Source organism: Parus major, chromosome 3, assembly GCF_001522545.3.
Source record: "Parus major isolate Abel chromosome 3, Parus_major1.1, whole genome shotgun sequence".
NCBI classification, from domain to species: Eukaryota; Metazoa; Chordata; class Aves; order Passeriformes; family Paridae; genus Parus; species Parus major.
In genome coordinates, this window is record NC_031770.1 from 100,639,768 (window position 1) to 100,658,762 (window position 18,995).

The 18,995-nt window shown below is 37.4% G+C and overlaps 1 long non-coding RNA gene across 1 annotated transcript in view; it reads right to left on the minus strand.

Moving 5' to 3' along the window:
* Positions 1–5,458: 5,458 nt before the first annotated feature.
* LOC107202575 overlaps positions 5,459–18,995 on the minus strand; it is a 63,587-nt gene continuing 50,050 nt past the window's right edge. The window contains exon 7 of the long non-coding RNA XR_004496525.1: positions 5,459–6,473. This is a non-coding gene — a long non-coding RNA (uncharacterized LOC107202575). The remainder of the gene's footprint in view (positions 6,474–18,995) is intronic.

The window sequence follows — 18,995 nt, forward strand, 5'->3', positions numbered from 1 at the left end:
ATTTCCCATTACTGGAATGCTCTCATTTTGCCCACATAAGAAAATCTATGCAAGGCACCTAATAGAGATAAAGTTGAATTCAAAGGAAAAAAAAAAAAAACAGCTGAATTTTTTTTTATCTTTTTTTTCCATTTAGCATTAAGAGCCAATTTCAGCTACAGACTCCTTATTCTGGGATACTGAGGTAAAAAAAAGAATACTGAATACACAGCAAAGGATCAGGAACTGCAAAGTTTGGATTCAGGCTCTCAGATAAGTTCCCTGAGCTCTGGGTTAGAATCTTGCTATTTTTATTTGTTCTCCTTCACCTTCCTGATTTGCATGCTTTTCTGCATAGTGCAGACTTAAAGGAAGAGTATAGTGAAAGATGCTGTAGTGAATACCCTATAGTTCTAACATGGACCGACAAAATAACAGATCAGGGATAAGCCTCTCCCTGGATAAATTTCTCAGGTGAGGACAGCCTGCAAATTTGTTCTGGGTGAGCTCTTGAACACCAGACTAGGTCCAAAAAAGGTAGATAACACCATCTATACTTGTTGTCATAGAAAATTTCATGAAAATAAATTAATTACTATTGCCAGAAGGGACCCTTATTCTTTGGCTCCTGAGTGAATGGCAGCACTTCACTTAGAGTGTTATTCAGAGAGGAGAGAAATCTCTGACAGATCCCTGCATCCTAATGGCGTCCAAAGGTAATAGAAGTATTCTGTACAGCATTCTTGCTTTCTAAATCACCTTTGGAATGCATTTTTCTCACCATCAACAGGACAAAAAGCTTACCAGTTTCAGTCAGTATAGATTGCCCTGTCAAAGTGACTGTTGACTATCTTAACCTGAATCTCACCCTGGAAATAAAAACTTATCCAGATGAATTCAAACAAGACTAAAATTACACTTTCTAAATACCAGGAAGAACAAACAGAGATCTAACTAGAGTGCTCATTAAGTAATTTTTCCATTGCAGTTCTCTACATCAGGGCCCCAGGGACTCAGGGGTTTGACTGCCTAGGCTCAGGGTCAGGCTCAGTGGTGCAGCCTTGAATCAGACAGATGTGTAGACAGAGTTGAGTAAGAAAATGCTCTGACAAGCAAGGTGCTGTCCACCTCAGCAGGAGCTGCACTTAAACTCAAGCCCTTGCTCTGCTCCTGCTGTCATGGCCGTGCCTGGATGTGCACCTCTCTGACCTGGACTGGACCTCAGATGAATCCTTGGCTTCCTGGCTTGATCTCCTGGCCTTGCCACTTGATTTGGATCTCAGGATGAGCCTGGATACTGTAACCAGACCCACTCGCTTTTCTTGCTCAGGTACAGTGGAACTGTAGCTTGTGTGACCTTGAGGTTCCTGTCCTCTCTGCCTCACCAGGGCTCTTGTCCCGCCTGCTCATCTTCCCTTACAGAGTAGCTATGGCACATGGACTGTTCATGTGCCACAACTTCTTTCCCTGTCAGTAAAAGCAGAAGTCAGGTCGTAGCGTTAAAACTGCTGACACTCAGCAACGATTTTCTGCAATGCATTGTGCCTGCAGCTAATGATAGTGCTCAGAAAAGGCCTTAGCAAGTGTGGAGCACATTACCACCCTCCCCAGCACAATGAACCATAACAAAATTGTTCCCTTTAATCTTCTTCTATTACTACCTGAAGACTTCAGCCCGGTTTTCAACCATTTGTGTTTGGAAAATACAGGTATCTCAGCAACAACATTCTCATCTCCCTGTGACACAGTGAGAACTTTTTTTCTTTGGGATAGAAGAGGTGCCCAAACATTGAATTGAAGCTCTGAATCAGAGGAAATTTAAACAGATATAACCTCAGGCATGTCTTCTGTCTCTAAAAGTCAGTTGGACTACTGACATGGTTGAAAGTTATGCATAAAATTGAGCACCTTTTTAATCATGAACAAAATAGAAAAGATAAAGTATTCATATTTGAGTTTGCTCATCTGTGGAATGAGCTGCCTGAAGAGATTCGACAATCTAAAATCTGACAGCTTTTAGAGTGCTCCACTACCTCCTTTCTAAAGTTTCTTTTATAGCACTTGAATAGCAACAGAAGAAGGATAAATTGTCAGAGGCAAAGAAAGGAAAAGGAAAAAACCCTGTTAAATAGACTTAGCTGTTAAGTAGCTATTACAGTAATAGCAATTGAAAAATAGAAAACTGATAAATAGTAATAGGAAAGAAAGAAAGAATGAACTTCTATTTGCTGATGCTGCTTTCAACTGTTAATACTTTGAAGAAAAAGTCAGATTCAGCCTGCATTTTATGAAGTCCTATAGAAACATATTGGTACACAACATCCTGCTAAGATGCTGGTTATAAGACTAGTGAATGGTAAGGGTGGAGTGATTAAAATAAGACATATATCTCCTAATTTCAAACCTTTTTTAATAATTAAAATGTTTTCTATCAAAGAAGGAAGTAATAGTTTCCCATTTAATTTACATATTAGCCTGTAGATAACCAAGGAAAATAATTACACCATACGATTCAGGTAAATTTGTGTTTAAGTTAGTAGCTAGCATAAGGCTCTTATTACAGTAAATCTGCATTAGCAACTTCATTATTACCAAAACAAGACAGTAAAAGGGAACAGTACAAAATTAGTTACAGAACCACTAAGAAATAAAACACTTTAATGTCTTCTGGACACAAAAACATGTAAATAGCATGCTGTGCTGCGCTGAACTTTTCCAGTCAGCTCTGTCAGAGCCTTAGTAACCCGCAACTAATTCCAAATTACTAAGTATCTGCCCTTACCTCTCTCAAAATGACAGCTGCTGTTGATTCCCTTACTGGAACATCAAAATGCTGCACAGCACGACTACAGAGATTTGTCAAGTGTTGCACAGAGGGAACTTCAGACAGCCACTATATCACATTGTTTCTCTCATACTCAGGCCTGCGGTTCATTCACTCTCAGTGCTGAGCTATGACCTCTTTTCTGGTTCTGATCCTGCCAGATCAGAGAGCAGCATTTCCCTCACTGTGAGTGAGAAATCTGGCAGGTTTGTCAGTGTGCCTAGGAACTGTGGAACAAAAGTAAGAGAACAGTAAAGCAAACACTGTTTGAAGTAGCAGAATTTTCTGTACACCAGAAAACTTGAGAGAAAAACACCACAAAAATCATAGAGCAATAGAAAGGGACCTTAAAGATCACCTAATTCCAACCCCTTGGCCATGGCCATGGACATTCTCCACTGAATCAGGTTGTTTAAGCCCCCAGTCCAATTGTAACAACCTGTTACAGTGCCCCACTGTCCTCTGAGTAAAAGTTATACATTCCATAACTTGCGTTCCAACACCAGAGCTCGAATTACTCACCACCTTATCCTGTGGTAGCGAATCTGCAGGGTAAAGGAAAATTGTGCAGAGTCTATTCAAGACACAGTGGAGAGAAAAGCAACTAAAGGAAGATTGTAAGTGTTGTGCTAGAAGAACCATGTGGATTGTAGACTGTCTCTTTAAATATCACATAAGAGTGAACCTGAAAATATATTCCTCTTTGTTTTTGAAATGCAGACTTCCACACAGGTGAAACACTGAGAATAATCTAGAGCTATTGCTTGGAGGCAGCTTGAGGATAAACTGGCAAGTAGCCATGTCTGTTTTATCCACAGAGCTAAAACAGAGCTGTCTCTGACAGTTTATTTTTTAGGAGTTAGAAGACAGTGGGACAAAAGGTAATGATGCAATTCAGAAAAGACTTAATAGACACACTGATATGGAAAAAGGGTAGAATTGATCAAACAGGACCATAAAACTGAGAAAACTAAAAATTAAATAATTTTGTCTATTAAAGGTGTAAATTATAACATTCGCATATACCAGAAAAGCTTTTTTTCAGTACATAATTATAATTCACATTAACTTGGTATTAAGGAACCAACATGTTATAGTGAATATAGCTGAGTGATCAGCACATAGGGAACCCAATGTGGTGTGTGAGAAAGGTCCACATTTCAACCAAATCGCTGCAAAACCAGAAAACTTCATGCTGAATGTAAAATTCTTTTAAGATAATAAAGAAATTGTTAAGAAATCATATGAAATAGGAAACAGATTCTGGCCATGGTGGTGGGAATATTCTAAACTATTTACTATCACTGCTTAAAAATTTGCACAAGTGAGAACTGAGAGATGGGCCTTGGATTAAGCAAATCAGTAACAAAAATTTTGAATGGTCTGATGCATATAAAACCCAAAAAAATCTGATAAAAAATATCAAACACAGAAATCTGAAACTATTAGTAACACTTAGGTGTATCAATGTTTAACCTTTTTTTGGCTCAGAAATGAAAAATTTTGAGCAATTCTTTCAGAAAAGGTGGTATGGCATTAGAACTTGATACATGAAAGTGAAATCTCTAAAAAGAAATATGTTTTCCAGTAAAACAGCTCACTAGGATCCAGAAAGGGAAGTAGAAACTGAGGTAGCAACAGTAAAAGGATCAGAGCCACAATCCCAGTTCAGCTGGAATTAGTATGGATACTGGTAGACTTACTAAAACTGATTTGCTGGGGAGAGAGGGGCAGTGAGCAAGAGTACTAGCAATGTGAACGAGCTCCCTCTTTGTAAAATAAAAGGTAATAGAAGATTAAGAATCAGGAAGAAGGAATAATAGAATTGTGGTGACCAGGGACTGCCCAAATAAAATGAAGTTAGCTGTATGCATTTTTCTGCTTTAGGTTGCTGCTTTAGTCATAAGAAAGCTTTCCCACCCAAATTCATAAATAAGAATCCTTTCTTGAAAAGAATCAAATGTCACTATGCATATTATAAATACTCTGCAAATCACACCAGAAATTTGGGGACAGTAATGAATACAAGACCTCAAACCACAGAGATTTGGGAAGCCATCCATACTTCTTTAAAGTGTTCACATCACCAGGCTCTGTACTTCAGCAACCTCCAATATGTCTGTATTGTTAGACACAATATTTCACCACAGTACAACGTCCACACTGGAAAAGCAGAACCCTTCCTACGTTAAGTATATAAAGCAGGACTGTGAGACAGCTGTGGGATAATCCTAAACAAAGGATCAACAGAGATCTTGTTCCTTTCAGCTGCACCTTTTCAAGGGAGGTGTCCTCCCCATGTCTGCCTGTCCAGCAGACTTTAGTGGCTTTCTGCATTTGCATAATGTCTCAGTCATTTCCTAAAGATTCCCTGTATCTCAGTCAGCTCTGAAGTATTCCGTAGCTCTGTTTCTGGATGTCACACCTTTTTCCCAGCAAGGTGCCTGCAGTTTCTAGCAGTGTGATGATTCACTGTTTCCTGTTCTTCTCCTATATCTCACCCATATTTCCCAGTTTAGCTTGTCCAATAACTTAGGAAGGTACAGTTTCCTGCTTCCTTCATATGGATTTCCCTGGCTCTGATCACAGCAGCCCAGTCAGACAAACCAGCAGCTTTCTTCCCTAGGAATGAAATATATATCCAGGATCCAGTGATACAGTTTTAATTTTATCAGCTTTAATTAAGTCAGTAGCCACTAGTTTTAACACAATTGTATTATTTTTGGAACAGTTACACCCTGATTTAAGTGGTCTAGATATCTCAGAGGCCATTTTCGGAGGTTCAGTGCTTCCCCATTCGCAGTTTACTGATGACATCTGACATTTTAGGCCACTACATGACCTATCTCTCACTCCAAGATCCATGGTGAGATGGTGTCAGGGACATGATAGGAAACTGTGCCTCACTAAGGCACTGCAATGATTTCCCAGTCCACCATACAAGATCAAGCAGTCAGGTCCTTAGATTATGGAGAATGCTCTGTTCTGGGTTTTACTTGCTGTTTGTCAGCAAAATGAACTGTGAATGGGTACCTTGGACACTAGAGTCTGCATAGCCCAAGACCAAGTCCAGAAATGACTGTAGCTGAATAAAATGTCTATATCTATGCTACCTATATACCTAGGAAATGTATTGCTCTGAGTATTCTAAGTTCTGGAACTCTTTTGGTAGTATACCTTCAGAGTAACAAAAATATTTTTTTAAGTAATATTTTTAATCTTCATAATAAGATAAAGACAGCAACATCATGCAGTAGCCTGCATGCAAGTATTATTCAGCAGCCTTTTAACACATGTACTGTGTTGAGTTTACCACTAAATTAATGCACACAGATCTTGAATAAAACCAGATTGTTCATTTTGAATACCAAGGACTTAAATAATATGTTCAATTATCTTTTTCCTGGTTAAGTTTCTATCATGGGCTATAATGTATTCTTCCTTAAAACAGTTTTATAAATAAAGTAGACACAGACTAAAATATGTTTTTAAATTTTTGGCTTGCTACCCCTTGGTTTTCTGACTGAGTAGTCAGGCCACTCTAGTAAAGACCATTAGTTACACAAGCCTAAGGCATTGCCCTCAGCTTCATCATTCTTCAGAACTCTGGACTTCAAACCAATTCCACAGTGTTGGAGCTTCAACAACTGTTCTTCTCCAGTGTCATAATCTGTAATAGAAACACACTTTTTTAATGAAACAAATTATGCAGGCCATTAGTTCATAATTTAAATAAAGAATATTGTAGTTGAGAGATTAATGTGGCACAAGAAATCTTTTTGTTGTAGCAGTGAGTGTAGGATTTCAAAGAATAGCAGTCATGTAATTTATTCATCTTTAAGCGACCTTCCCAAATTATCTTTCTAAAACATGTTTTTATATATTTTATCCAGAGGGCAGTTTTTACTCTCAAAGCTATTAATATTGTCTCAAATCTATGGATTCTTTCTACATATCTTGTATCAGATGAGAGGATGTGGATACTAAATGCAAAAAGCAAGCAGGGAACAGAGCCTGTGTGAAACTAAGTCACACAGGCTTCTCATTCTGGCCTGAGAAAGCATGAGAAAGAATTCAAACAGTCCTTGGTAAAGGACAACAATCTTGGCAGGCGTTGTTTAGGATTTACTTGCAAGAAACAGTCAAGGGGTGGTGTTCCGCTTAACCAATGATGGTGATACGTACCCTTTAATGACAAATGAGAGTTTTACCTCTCAGACATTCACATTTTATACACATTCAGAACATGTGTATAAAAGAAAATTAAGAATAATAAACTTTGCTCTCTTGGACAATGCAGCTAAGAGTGTCGTGTTGTACTTCTCGCCATTCCTAATATAGTGCAACAAGAGCATTAGTTTATCTTATTACTTAGTATTATTATTAGGGGTTTTTTTCACTCTTTCCTGAGCAACAATTTCAAAACAAAAGAAAATTATTTTTAATGCAGACATTCAGATCATATATTGGGTTAAAACCATATGCTAAAATAATAAGATAAATTTTGAGAAAATGTTCATCAATGCCTGTCTTACCAGCTTCAACTCCATACAGTTTTTACTGAAGTCAACAGAACACGTTGACTAAGATTTGGTGAGGGTATTCTGTTTTCTTTTTCTCTCCTTGAGGTTAAAGTTATACATTAAGGTGTAGTCTTAATGGATTTAGCTACTGCTTTCATTAATTCTTATTAGAATTAACTCCTGTTTTATCAAGATATACACTCGTGCTCTTGGCAAAGTGTTTAATTGTAACTAACAAACTGTGTCTAAAGTTCTGTGTATTACAGTGGAAATCAGTTGCAGTTTCACCAACAGAATTTACTGAGATTCACATTTGTGTAGTCATCATCTGCCTTAGTGAAGCACAGGAAGACTGTGAGTAGCTACTATCTTCCCATCCCACCAGTTGCTCCAGGGGGGTACAATTCCCTCTTCTGCCTCCCTGAACTAAAGGCTTTCTCAGCTCCATCCTCTGCTACAGATCTCCTTCAATATTTGGTCAGGGACAGCTCTCACCTGACCAGGTTGCTCAAAGCTCCATCCAACCTGGCCTTGAACATTTCCGGAGTTGGGGCATCCACAACCTCTTTGGACAACTTGTGACAGTGTCCACCACCATCATAGTGAAGAATTTCTTCCTAATATCTGACCTAAACCTGCCCATTTTCAGTTTTAAGCCATTCTACCTTGTCCTGTCACTCTCTCCCCTTGTAAAAAGTCCTTCTCTCTTGTAGCCCCTTTAGGTACTGGAAGGTGCTATAAGGTGTTCTCCAGGATGAACAGTCTCAATTCTCTCAGCCTGTCTCCATTGGAGGGGTGCTCCAGCCCTCTGAGCATCTTCATGGTGTGCTACCTTCTTGTAAAAAATGGTCATAGGTTCTTGAGCTTTGAGTGGCCAAACAAGGAAATTGTGGCAGGCAGCAAATGTTATGAAGTCAGTAAAGCAAGTAGACAAGCAGATGCAGAATGCTGTCTCAGAGGTAAAAAAGCCACAGACATGAAAAGCCAAGATGAAGAGTGGATTTGCAGCATAAGTAATTTTTCCGCCTTGGGACCTTGGTGTCTCTGAATCAGAAACAGCAATCCAGTCTAATGTTCTGTCTCCAAGTATGTATCCTTACCACTGCCCAAGTGCCAGCATTATGCTTATATAGCCATGTGACAAGTCAGTTCAGTGAACTCCTTAATGTGATAGCATAATTTAAGAAAATACATTATACCTCTCCAGGTAAATCCCTTCCTCAGTTTCAGTTCAGTTGCATTCCATGTATTACCAATATAAAATTGCAGCTGTATTTAAGAGCCAGAAAAGTACCATCCCATCAGCAGTGACCTGCAATTATATTGGACTGAAATTATCAGAGACCTTCAGTTTATGCACAAAATTTCTACCTTCCTGCTTGCCTTGGCTGCATGGTCTCAGCCTGTCACTTGCAGGAGTATTGTAGGTGTGGTAAGTAAAACTGACATTCCTCTACCAGCCAAAGATAGGTTATCCACTCTCTCTGTGATCTGCATGGTAATTCCTCAAAATCCTCTGGTGCCTCTCAGCACCTGCTCTGATATAAATTCACTTATTAAACCTAAAATGAATAAAAGAAAACAAACCAATGACAAAGCATCCACTGTGAGCTCAAATGAGCCCCAGAATAAGTAGAAGGGAAGTGAGAATGAAGCATAGGAAGATTTAAGTCATAACTCCGTATTTCAAAAGCAGCTTCAGACTAACTAACTTAGCATTTGTGATCTCATCTAATACAATCCTTTCATACCATCCCTCCCCAGGAGACCACCAGCAGCCTTTGAGCATGTGTAGGTCCCTGAATACCAACTGTCATATCAACACAACATCTGCAGCACGCAATTGTACGAAAAACTTTTCTGCACAAGTGAAATCTGAATGAAAACTATTAACATTTCACCAGTATTTACTTTTTTTTCTTTCAGGTTTTCATTTTTTAAGTATCCTTAGACATGCTTGTTCAAGTGGAAATAATTTTTTTGACACAAAGACTTCTCTTTCTAAAGGAGTAATTATTCTGACTTCAGCAAAACAAGTTTAAGAAATTCCAACCCTCTTCACTTCCCTGCCCTGTCATTCCAGCGCCACTGATTTGATGCACCACCTCTCCAGCTGTGCTTGCACAGCAGTTTGGCTGCCCTGGTGAGTAGGAGCACTGAAACAATATAGATTAAAAGCAGCACTCTGAAACTAACCACTGTTTTTAATCCAGGCTTCTGCTGTCATCTGCCTCTGCTACAGACTCATTAACAGTTCTCTCAGCCTAACAGGGGAGGTAGAGTTTGAGATTTTCTTCACTCCATAAATCGCTGTGTTATGTACAGTTCAGGAGCAGATTTCATCCCACTTAGCTATGACTACGGTGAGCTGAGATCAAAAGCTCTGAACTGGGGTGTCTTCATGAATATATTTACGTGGGTAACAGGAATATAAACTCTAGGGCACTTAGAGAAATCCAATTCATGCACAGAGTGATTCAGCTGACTCCAGGCAGGAGACACCCTCAGACACCTGTATCCAATAGATACCTGTGTTTAGGTGACTGAAGTCAGCTGTAGGAGCCTACCTGAGGGTGGACTAGATTGGCACACAGCTCTGCTAGCTGTGTTGAGAAGCCCTCTGTTGGCTAAAAGTGAGTAGACAGCTGCCAGGTCCGTAACCTTAAACTGAATTCTAATCCTAAAAGTTTTATGTTTTCACAGTAGGTCTCAGGTTCTGTGCCCACTCATGTATCTCATACTATTTGAGACCTCCATGGCAGCCAGGCTTGTGGGGCTGCTCAGAGATGAGGTTCAGCCTGTGGCCTGGTGAAGCACCAGGCAGGATATTTGGGTAGATTTTACACGAGTGCTCAGAAGGCCTAAACCCTGATTCATGGGTGGGCATGTCTCATGTGCAGACATTTCTCTAATGGTACAGCCACTGTGAGTAGCTTTCCATGCCATGCCACCTCTCAATTCTGCCACGAGGAGTCTCTGTGGGTTTCCCTGCTGAATCAACCTTTAGGAAGTCATAGTCTTTCTCTGAACTGATTAACCCATGACTCCAGGGCCAGCTATACTGGAAGAAGTCATGTGGTGATACATGGAGTCACTGAGAAACTAGACAAGGAGGGGCAGAAGGGGGACAGCAGAAACTTAAACCGCTTTTACACCAGAAAAAAATCCAAAAACATACAAATTTTACATATATATCTAACAAAATCAAAGCAAAATAAGAGAGTACCCTGAGAATCTGTAATGCTTAATATGTGAACAGCATGCTTCACTGCCCCACATGCTGAGCAGTTAGGTTCCCTGCTTACAGACTAATTGATAAGGCATGTGCAAAATTAACATAATGCTTGTGTAATGAAAAATTAATTTTAAGTTGTAGGTAAACTTTCCTTTTCATTTTGTATATTAACTAATTTTAAAAATAAATATGCATGAGGATTGTAAATAATAAAAAAATATATTCTATGTTTCTAATACCTTGAAAAATAAGTACTTCAGAAAGGCTTCCTGAAATACAAGCTGGAAATTAATTTGAATCTAAATGTTTCACTGTAGATTATATATCACACTTTTTTCCAAAAATTACTTGTCCATTTTATGTCAGTATAATATATGCATTGTTTTCACCTCCATATCTGATCAGTTATCAACCCTGCAGAACTGTATAGTCAACATGAATGAAAAATTAATATGAGAAACTGAAATGATCTATAATTAGACTCAGGTGGTTGCTTTCTTTCATAATTTTTGATATAGAATATGCTGCACTGTGTAGGAAGAAGTCTTTCAATTTTTGCTCTCAGATTCAAGGTTGTGAAAATCTAAAATTCAAATTTCTGTATATTTTGATTGACTTTGCCTTCATGTAAAACCACATGGTTTTAATATGTATTTTAAAACTTTATTTAAAACCTACTTTGAATTGTAACTTAAATTGATTTTTCTAAGAATTATCTTAGAAACATTTATCTTGGAAAAAGTCTTCATCCATTGTAATGGAGCTAAGAAAACCAGGGAAAAAATATAAATCTCTAATTTAAAAACAGATTAAAGAATTCTTCTAGTTACTTCCTTGATGTTAAAAGTAACATTTTTTTAAACTTCTTGAGGTCTACAGTTGCTATAAGTAGAGAATTTTATATATATATATATATATTTTCATCTCAATCTTTTGATCTGGGAAAAAAAAAAGCAGAGGAGGATTGAGCTGTTTGGGAGATGAGATCTTATTTATTTGCAGAATATTTTAGATGTGACTCAGACAGCAAAAACTTCACACCTGTCTTGCCATTATGCCTAACTTAGTCATTTCTTAGAAAAGCAGGTGAATTTTTGCTCTGGAGATCTAGGGTCAAGGGACTGAAAAGACAGGAAGGTCAATGGCACAGAGATAAAAAGGGGAATTGGGCTGCCCAGGGTGTGGGGGACATGTGTAGGTGACTGAAAGGGCTTTTGAGAAGGGCTTTATTTATTTAATATTCAGTGACATTAAGTGCATAAGGACAAGGGATGAGGCACAAGACACTTGACTGGATGAGTACATTTGGAATGGAATAGGGCTGGAAAGTTTCAGTAAGATGTTTCTGCAGAAATCTGGATGGCTTCTCTTCTTTTGCCTTTTCACCCTCTCCATCCCAGCCCTTCTTAGTCATTCTCATCCTTCCTAACCTACTTACTGTATAAAGTCCTCATCTCAACTTTGCATCTGCTGAGTGCTCACATGTCCGCACTAAGATCACCTATTTCTATCCCTGAGTTTCCGTAAGAAGTATTTCCTCCCAGTCCTCCTTTTCCAATTCCTCCTACCTCTTCCTTTGAATTTATCATTGGATAGAATTCAGATACCAAGGAACTAAGAGGAACTAAAAAAAGAAAGTCATTTAGTCATAGGTACTCTGACATATCTTGGATTCCAGTCTTTCTGTAGATTGTATGGGTGAGATCCATACAACGTGTGTAGCTGTGCAGGGGAGCATGAGAGAAGATCTGTGTAAGACAGGGTGATGAGCCCTGACAGTGGCTTGGGTCTCAAAAAAAGCCTGGATTAAAAATAATATTTCTGTACCCAAGGTAATGACTTCCTATTTCAAGCTCATTTAGCAGCAACCTGGAAACTCTCTTCTGTTGTGCAGTCCCCCATAAATGCCTACAAGTGAAACATAAAAAGATAGCATAGGCAGAACTTTCTCTCACAAAATAACAAAAATATTTTGGAATCTCTATGTATTTTTCCCCTCAAAACATCTCTTATCTCAGCAGAGCTATGCAGATTATTTCCTCCACAGCTTTTACAGTTACAAATGCAGACACTGGGCACTATCTGCCATCATGTACTTACTCTAGAATTTCTGTTGTATGTAGAAAACAGACATGTTTTTTCCACAATGCTCAACCTTTCTGATCCAGAGTCACTGTCTTTCATAGAGTCTGAAAAGTGGGAAGTGAATCCAAATCTTATTTAGCCTTACACAACCCAAAGTATAAACTATTTGCTATTTTTCTGTATCAGCATCTCATATCTTCCATCTTGTCTTTGCAAATCCTAAGGAAGCAGATATAGTGGGACTTGAAACAGTTCTCAGGGGAACAGGGAGACAGGGGTGTCTTTGGACAGAAAATGACTGCTGAAGTACCCTCTGTAGGCAGAAAGGCCTGCAGGGCTTTGAACAAAATCGTTTGTGAGTCATCTGTGAATTCTTTCTGACGTTAGTGATGTTCACTGGATTCTGGGATAAACAAACAAACAAACAAAAAAAGGCTTTTTTGGCTAGCTGACACCATTAATTGCCAAACCTAGGCAAGTTATTCTACACTTCCTGGACAGACAGTGTTGAGTAACTGTCATTTCTAGAACATAATCCATTGCACTCTAAAGTAGATATTTTGGATGTCTGCTACAATTAAGATAAATTACATCCTAACATTCAAATAAGCTAATGCAATCTTAGACTTGGCTTTGTTTAGGAAGGGAAGTTTTGAAGGAAGAAACTTCAGAAGAGCTACTTGGAAAAATAACCTTGGAAGCAGTTATCACAAATTTAAATTAAATAGTCTGTAATTAAGACACCCATTTCAAGATGGATGACTTTGAGCTACTTACAAAAATCGTGTAAATGAAAAATAAAGGACAAGAATGTGGTGAAAGTTTGAAATTTCCTTTAAGGTGCTGTGGAACATCTTAAATTGCAAGTGAAAACATTGCATAAAAGGACCTCAAACTGTCTGTGAACTATTCTAAAAGTAATACATGGAATGAATGAAAAAGAAAAAAAATAGAATAAAATGAAAGCGGTGTCAAAATTCAACTTAATTCAGTTCTTATAAAAAAAAAAAATTAAAAAAAACCCAGAAAGAGATTATTCACTAAAAAGTGCAAAAGAGAATGAGCAGAAGCACATATTAAGAAGCAAGAATGGAGTCATTATTTAAAACAGTGTAAGTATGACTGATGAAACAGGTGACTGATGCATATCCATTTTCAATTTGGCTGATAATACTGGTGATGGAGAAAAAGATAGTGCAGCTACAGTGAAAAATAGTAACCTAAACTAAGGGAATATGAAATTTCATAATGAAAGAATAATAAAAAAATTGTAGAAGGGCAATCATGACTGAAGCTATATGTGCACATTTTTCTGCTTCTTAGAAAAAGATACAGAAATGAAAGCAAAAATGAAAGAATTGAAAACTGCTGCTCATGAAGGAAATTTTGGGTTAAAAACAGTCTGGATTAATCAATATTTGTCTGGATAAAAGTTATTTTGGTTGATAAAAATAATTACTTATTTTAGTAAGTCTAAATTTTTTTATAATGTTAGTATAGAGAATAAACTTTATCTCAAATTATGAATATTTATATCCTCCAGACTACAAGCAGGACAAACAATAGTATAGGGACATACCTGTAAGTGACAGTCACAACTGTAGCCACACAAAATCTGGTACCCAGATTTTGGTTATGTGCCCTGACTAAATACCCATTCCTGTGTTTCAGCTCCTCTTCTTTTTTCCTTCATTCTGCCTCCTCTAAATCTTTCTGTCCTGGTTCCAGACTGCCCAGGAGTATGGCTGGGACATGGAGGCTGTTTTCTAGCACATCACATGATTTTCCAGGAAGGAGGGAAATGGTTTTTCCAGGTTGGGGTAGCATGGCCAGGAGTGGTAGGGTATTTTTGGGCTCCACATAGTATTGTGGTGACTCTCTTTCCTGTCTTGTGCGCTTTTGTTGCTGTTGCTGATTATTTTCTTATCTCATTGCTGTTCCCAGTAAATTGTTCTGATCTCAACCTGTAACCTTTACCTTTTATGACTCCACTTCTCTCCAGCCGAGTGGGAGGGCTAGGTGGGCTGAGGGAGTGGCACATGGTTTAAGTTGGAACATTTAACTGGAGAATACCATTCCAAAACCATGACACCTTCCCTCCTGTCCTCTCTTTCTGGCCAGCAACACCAACAGCAACTGTATTTTAAATAAAACTGCTTTTTCTAAGTTGTTGTTCTGATGATACTTCCACCAAATAAAACCAAACAAACAAAAATAAAATTGAAGTTGATTTATTTATGAAAAGAAAGAGTTTTACTCCTGACTTCCACAATCCAGTAAGGTGTTTGGAAATCAGCTTAGCATCTGAGCTCTTCAACCAACCACTATCTCCCATGGAACTTGCCTTCAACCATTTATACTTAGACATATGTATTTAACAAAGTATTAAGAAGAAGCTTAATCCCCTTAACACCAGTGGCTGAGTTGATACAGGTGTTTAAGTGTGACCTTGAATGAAGATGCTGCTCTCAGCAATATTATTAACACAAACTCCTGCGAAAAAAGTCCTGATTACCTTCAGTTTGGTCTTTTCCAAAGAAATTGAGGTGACTCTGTGTAAGGAATTATTGTCTGGTGCTTTCCTACTCCCATACAAGTCAGTAATTAAACAATCTAGTGTCTTGGCTTTCAAAACATTTTTGACATATTAGCACCAAACCTGTAATCACCTATGCTTTATATTTAGTTAATAATCTATACATTTATCCTATTAACTCAGTGTGGTCTGGTTTTTCTCCTTTTTGTGATGGACTTCTTATGGCTGCAAAAGGAGCCCAGACTGAGGCCTATGTCCCCAAAGCTGTTCAAAGTAACTATTATTTCTCTGTCATACACATCTAAGCATATTAAAAAACTCATGGATGCAGATTAGGCACAAAATATGTACATGGGAAGTTTTTATTTTCATGCACAATTAAGTAGTTAAATGAAGTTACTTAGATGGTTGAAATCTGCCAGTTACTTTAAGCATTCTTGTAATAGAGTAAGCAATTCCTTGTAGGAGGAGTCAGGACATTATTTTCACCCAGCTACAATTAGGGATCAAAACAGTGCCATAAAGACAAGAAATAGAATTTTGTGCTCAAAAACGGATAGCCCTTTACACTGTACCACAAAATGCCTCAAGGTTGTTTTAAACAAAGTTTTCAAGGAATGCTCTGGCAAATGACCTGACAGCAGTCATGATTTATTTGTATTTTCTTAAATGTTTCTCTTGAGTCATAAGAACAGATTATAACCTAGTTTATCTGTGACATGAGATCATTAACTGCAGGAAGTAAAAAATGATACCTCTCCTGGGCAGAGTTCTTTAAAATACTGTTTCTAACATTTACTGGCCTTAGAAAGTTCACTGCTTTGTCATATTTACAACTTGTATAATATTAAATCCTCTCACACACATCATTTTTGGGTCAGGTAAATGGATAATACATATTGTATTATAATGTGGTATGGCATTTCCACATATAGATCATTATAAAAGTGCATTTTAACATGGAATATTCCTAGAAAAGTAATATCTAATGAATGTTTTATATTTTCACTTTACAGAGATTTTTGATGTTTGCGAACACAGATGGTGAAATCAATAAAACAACAATGTCTGAATAGGATCTATCATGAATTATTCTTTTACCCATAGACAGACTACTGCCATGGAGGCCGAGCTGAACAGAACTAAAGGAGTTAGTTTCCCTTTTATTATCAATGTATTGTCTTGAATATCATATCCTTTTAAAGTGTAAATTAGCCAGATATTCAAAACAGTTCCGTTGATTTTTGTTTAATTTTTAAAGAAAAGTCCAAACCCTGGATCTACTGAGATGCCACCAGTCTGATAAACACTGATATGTAACTGATTAAAGGAAGTATGAAAGCCATCATTGCAGAAACAGTGGTCTTGGTGGCAATCAGGGAATTCACTTCATGAACAAGTGAGTTCTGTGCTCTGTAGATATTACTATCAGTGCAGTGCAATAAAAGTTGACCTGTTTAGCCAGCAGGAGATCACTCTTAGCTCTGGGAATCTGAAAGCTTACTTGAAAAACAATCTCTGGATTACACACATAATCAATGGGGAGAGAGAGCAGAACACCTACAGAAGATAATCACAAAGATAATTTTAGACAAATATTTCAAAATAGGGTATGTCCCGCTTTGTCCACTGACAATAAAACTGAAGAGTAGGGATGAAATTCACCTTTTTTTATCTTTACTATGTAAAAGTTAACATTCTAAGGTTTATTTTTCTGTATTGACTCAAAAGATATCTAGGCTGTCTTTGTTTGAGATATTTTTACAGAAGATAATGTGAGTTTAGGTGAGATGGAATCCCCCCTAATCACTCTGTATCAGGAAAGCTGTTTCACTTATAGCACTCCATGAAGTGTTCCTTCCTTCCTGGCTCTGATAAATTTTGCAGATTTGAAGAAATATGCTGATTTTATCCCTTCATACTATCTAAAACACAATTAGGCCAACACTTAAAAAGAGATTCCCAAGAAAGGATCTAGTCTACCCATAGAAATATATGACTTAAGGCTGCATTTTAGGCATGCAATAAAATAAGCACACCATCACTTTATTATGTTCAGTAGTTGAAGAGAGAGAAAGAATTTTTCTTTGGAGGCAGAGCCTTATTTCTTTTCATTGATGGTACAGACATATTATGTATTAATTTAAGGCTAGGTCACTAGAGAAGGGCTCTATCTTGTCTATCTGTTAATTAATTAGTTTATTAGTCTAAGATAGAGTTTTTGGCTTTCTCTCAATTTTTGTAGCTGGAGAAGACAAGCATCTGGAGAGTTCATCCTGAACCATTTCATAAGTTCAAATCCTAATTTAGACCAGAAGTTGAAGCTTGTTGTTAAAGGCATTGTCCAAACATCTCTTAAGCACTAATAGGCTTGAACTGCATAATTCTTATATGGAATTGCACAAAAACAGAAACTGAGACTAAAATTTCCAAAACTACAGTCTTATGTAGACAAGAATGAGAATGGTAGCAACAAGAAGGAGAATGGTAGTGACTTATAAATCAATCTTAATTTTTTTTCAGAAAGTTCCTTAGATTTTTTGCCCATAGAGGTAAAATATGGAAGTTGTTTACCAAATTTACATCTGTGAAGAATGAGCCTTTAGTGCCTTAATGTTCGTAGAGCCCTACAACAAACTTTAGCAGGAAAGTACTGAGCTTTTACAAGGTTGTAGCCTGGAACAGGGAGTTCTGCCTACATTTCTGAGGAACTGGAAAAGAAGTCTCTTCATCCTGGCATCTGATCAGTAACCGACCATTTTCCTGGCATCCTCCAAAGTATCTACACCCATACCTGTAAAGCCTGCCAGAGATGAACTGAGAACTGAGGTGAAGCCTTGGTTTTTCATGACAATACTTGTTTAATTCTCTTAAACTCAATGCTCTGTATTTAGTCCTAGTTTTTTTCTGCTCATCTTGTTAGTGGGATTTAAAAAAAAATAAAAATCTGTCTTGTCACTTGTTTTCCTATTTCCATTCATTCTGAAGGCCCTCTGGGACTTTCCTCTGCTCCCTTATCAGAAAGGAAGGGTTTGTTTTAATGAGAGCAAACATGATAGCTGCCCCTAAATTTTAGGGTTCTGTTCTTGTCCCTCCAATATTTTTCAGCCTATTCAGCAGAAAAGACTCTTTCTCTGGAAAATCACTTAGACAAAAAATATATGTATGAAGAATTAGTGTGATGGGAAAGGTAAAAACATGCCTCATCTAAACTGCACTTTCACATCTCAACTTTGTAAGCTTTGTACAAGGGTTAGAAAACTAATAATCAGATATTCTTTCCATGAGGTATTGACTGTTCTTTAGCACAAGGGAAATCCACTAGGAGAAAATTAGCCCTAATAAGAAACATTAGAAAGGAAAGAAAACAGAAAAACATTGAAGCTGAGTCATTTATAATAACTGGATTTGTTCATTTCAGATAGACTGTTGTGTGACCTAGCTTTTTTTGTTAGCTACTTTTGTATGAACTGCCTTGTAAACAAAATAAATAATGGACAATAAACATAAGAGCTTCATATAAACTTTTTCAGAATTTATCTCTAATAACCATAACCTTTTCCAATTAGGGGCAGATATTTAGTACTTGTTAATTGAAATTTATTTTTCAATAAAACTTTACTGCCAATTTTTTAATTTACACTGAATATGCAATATTCTGAAGTTGGAAGTTCTCATAAGGAATTCTTACAGATTAAATCTAATCTAAATGACATGATATTATTAGTTTAATTTCAATTATAATTAAAGATTCCTTAGTTAATCCATCTGCTATGTCCTTTAAGCACTATATTTGAAGAACTCATTCAGAAA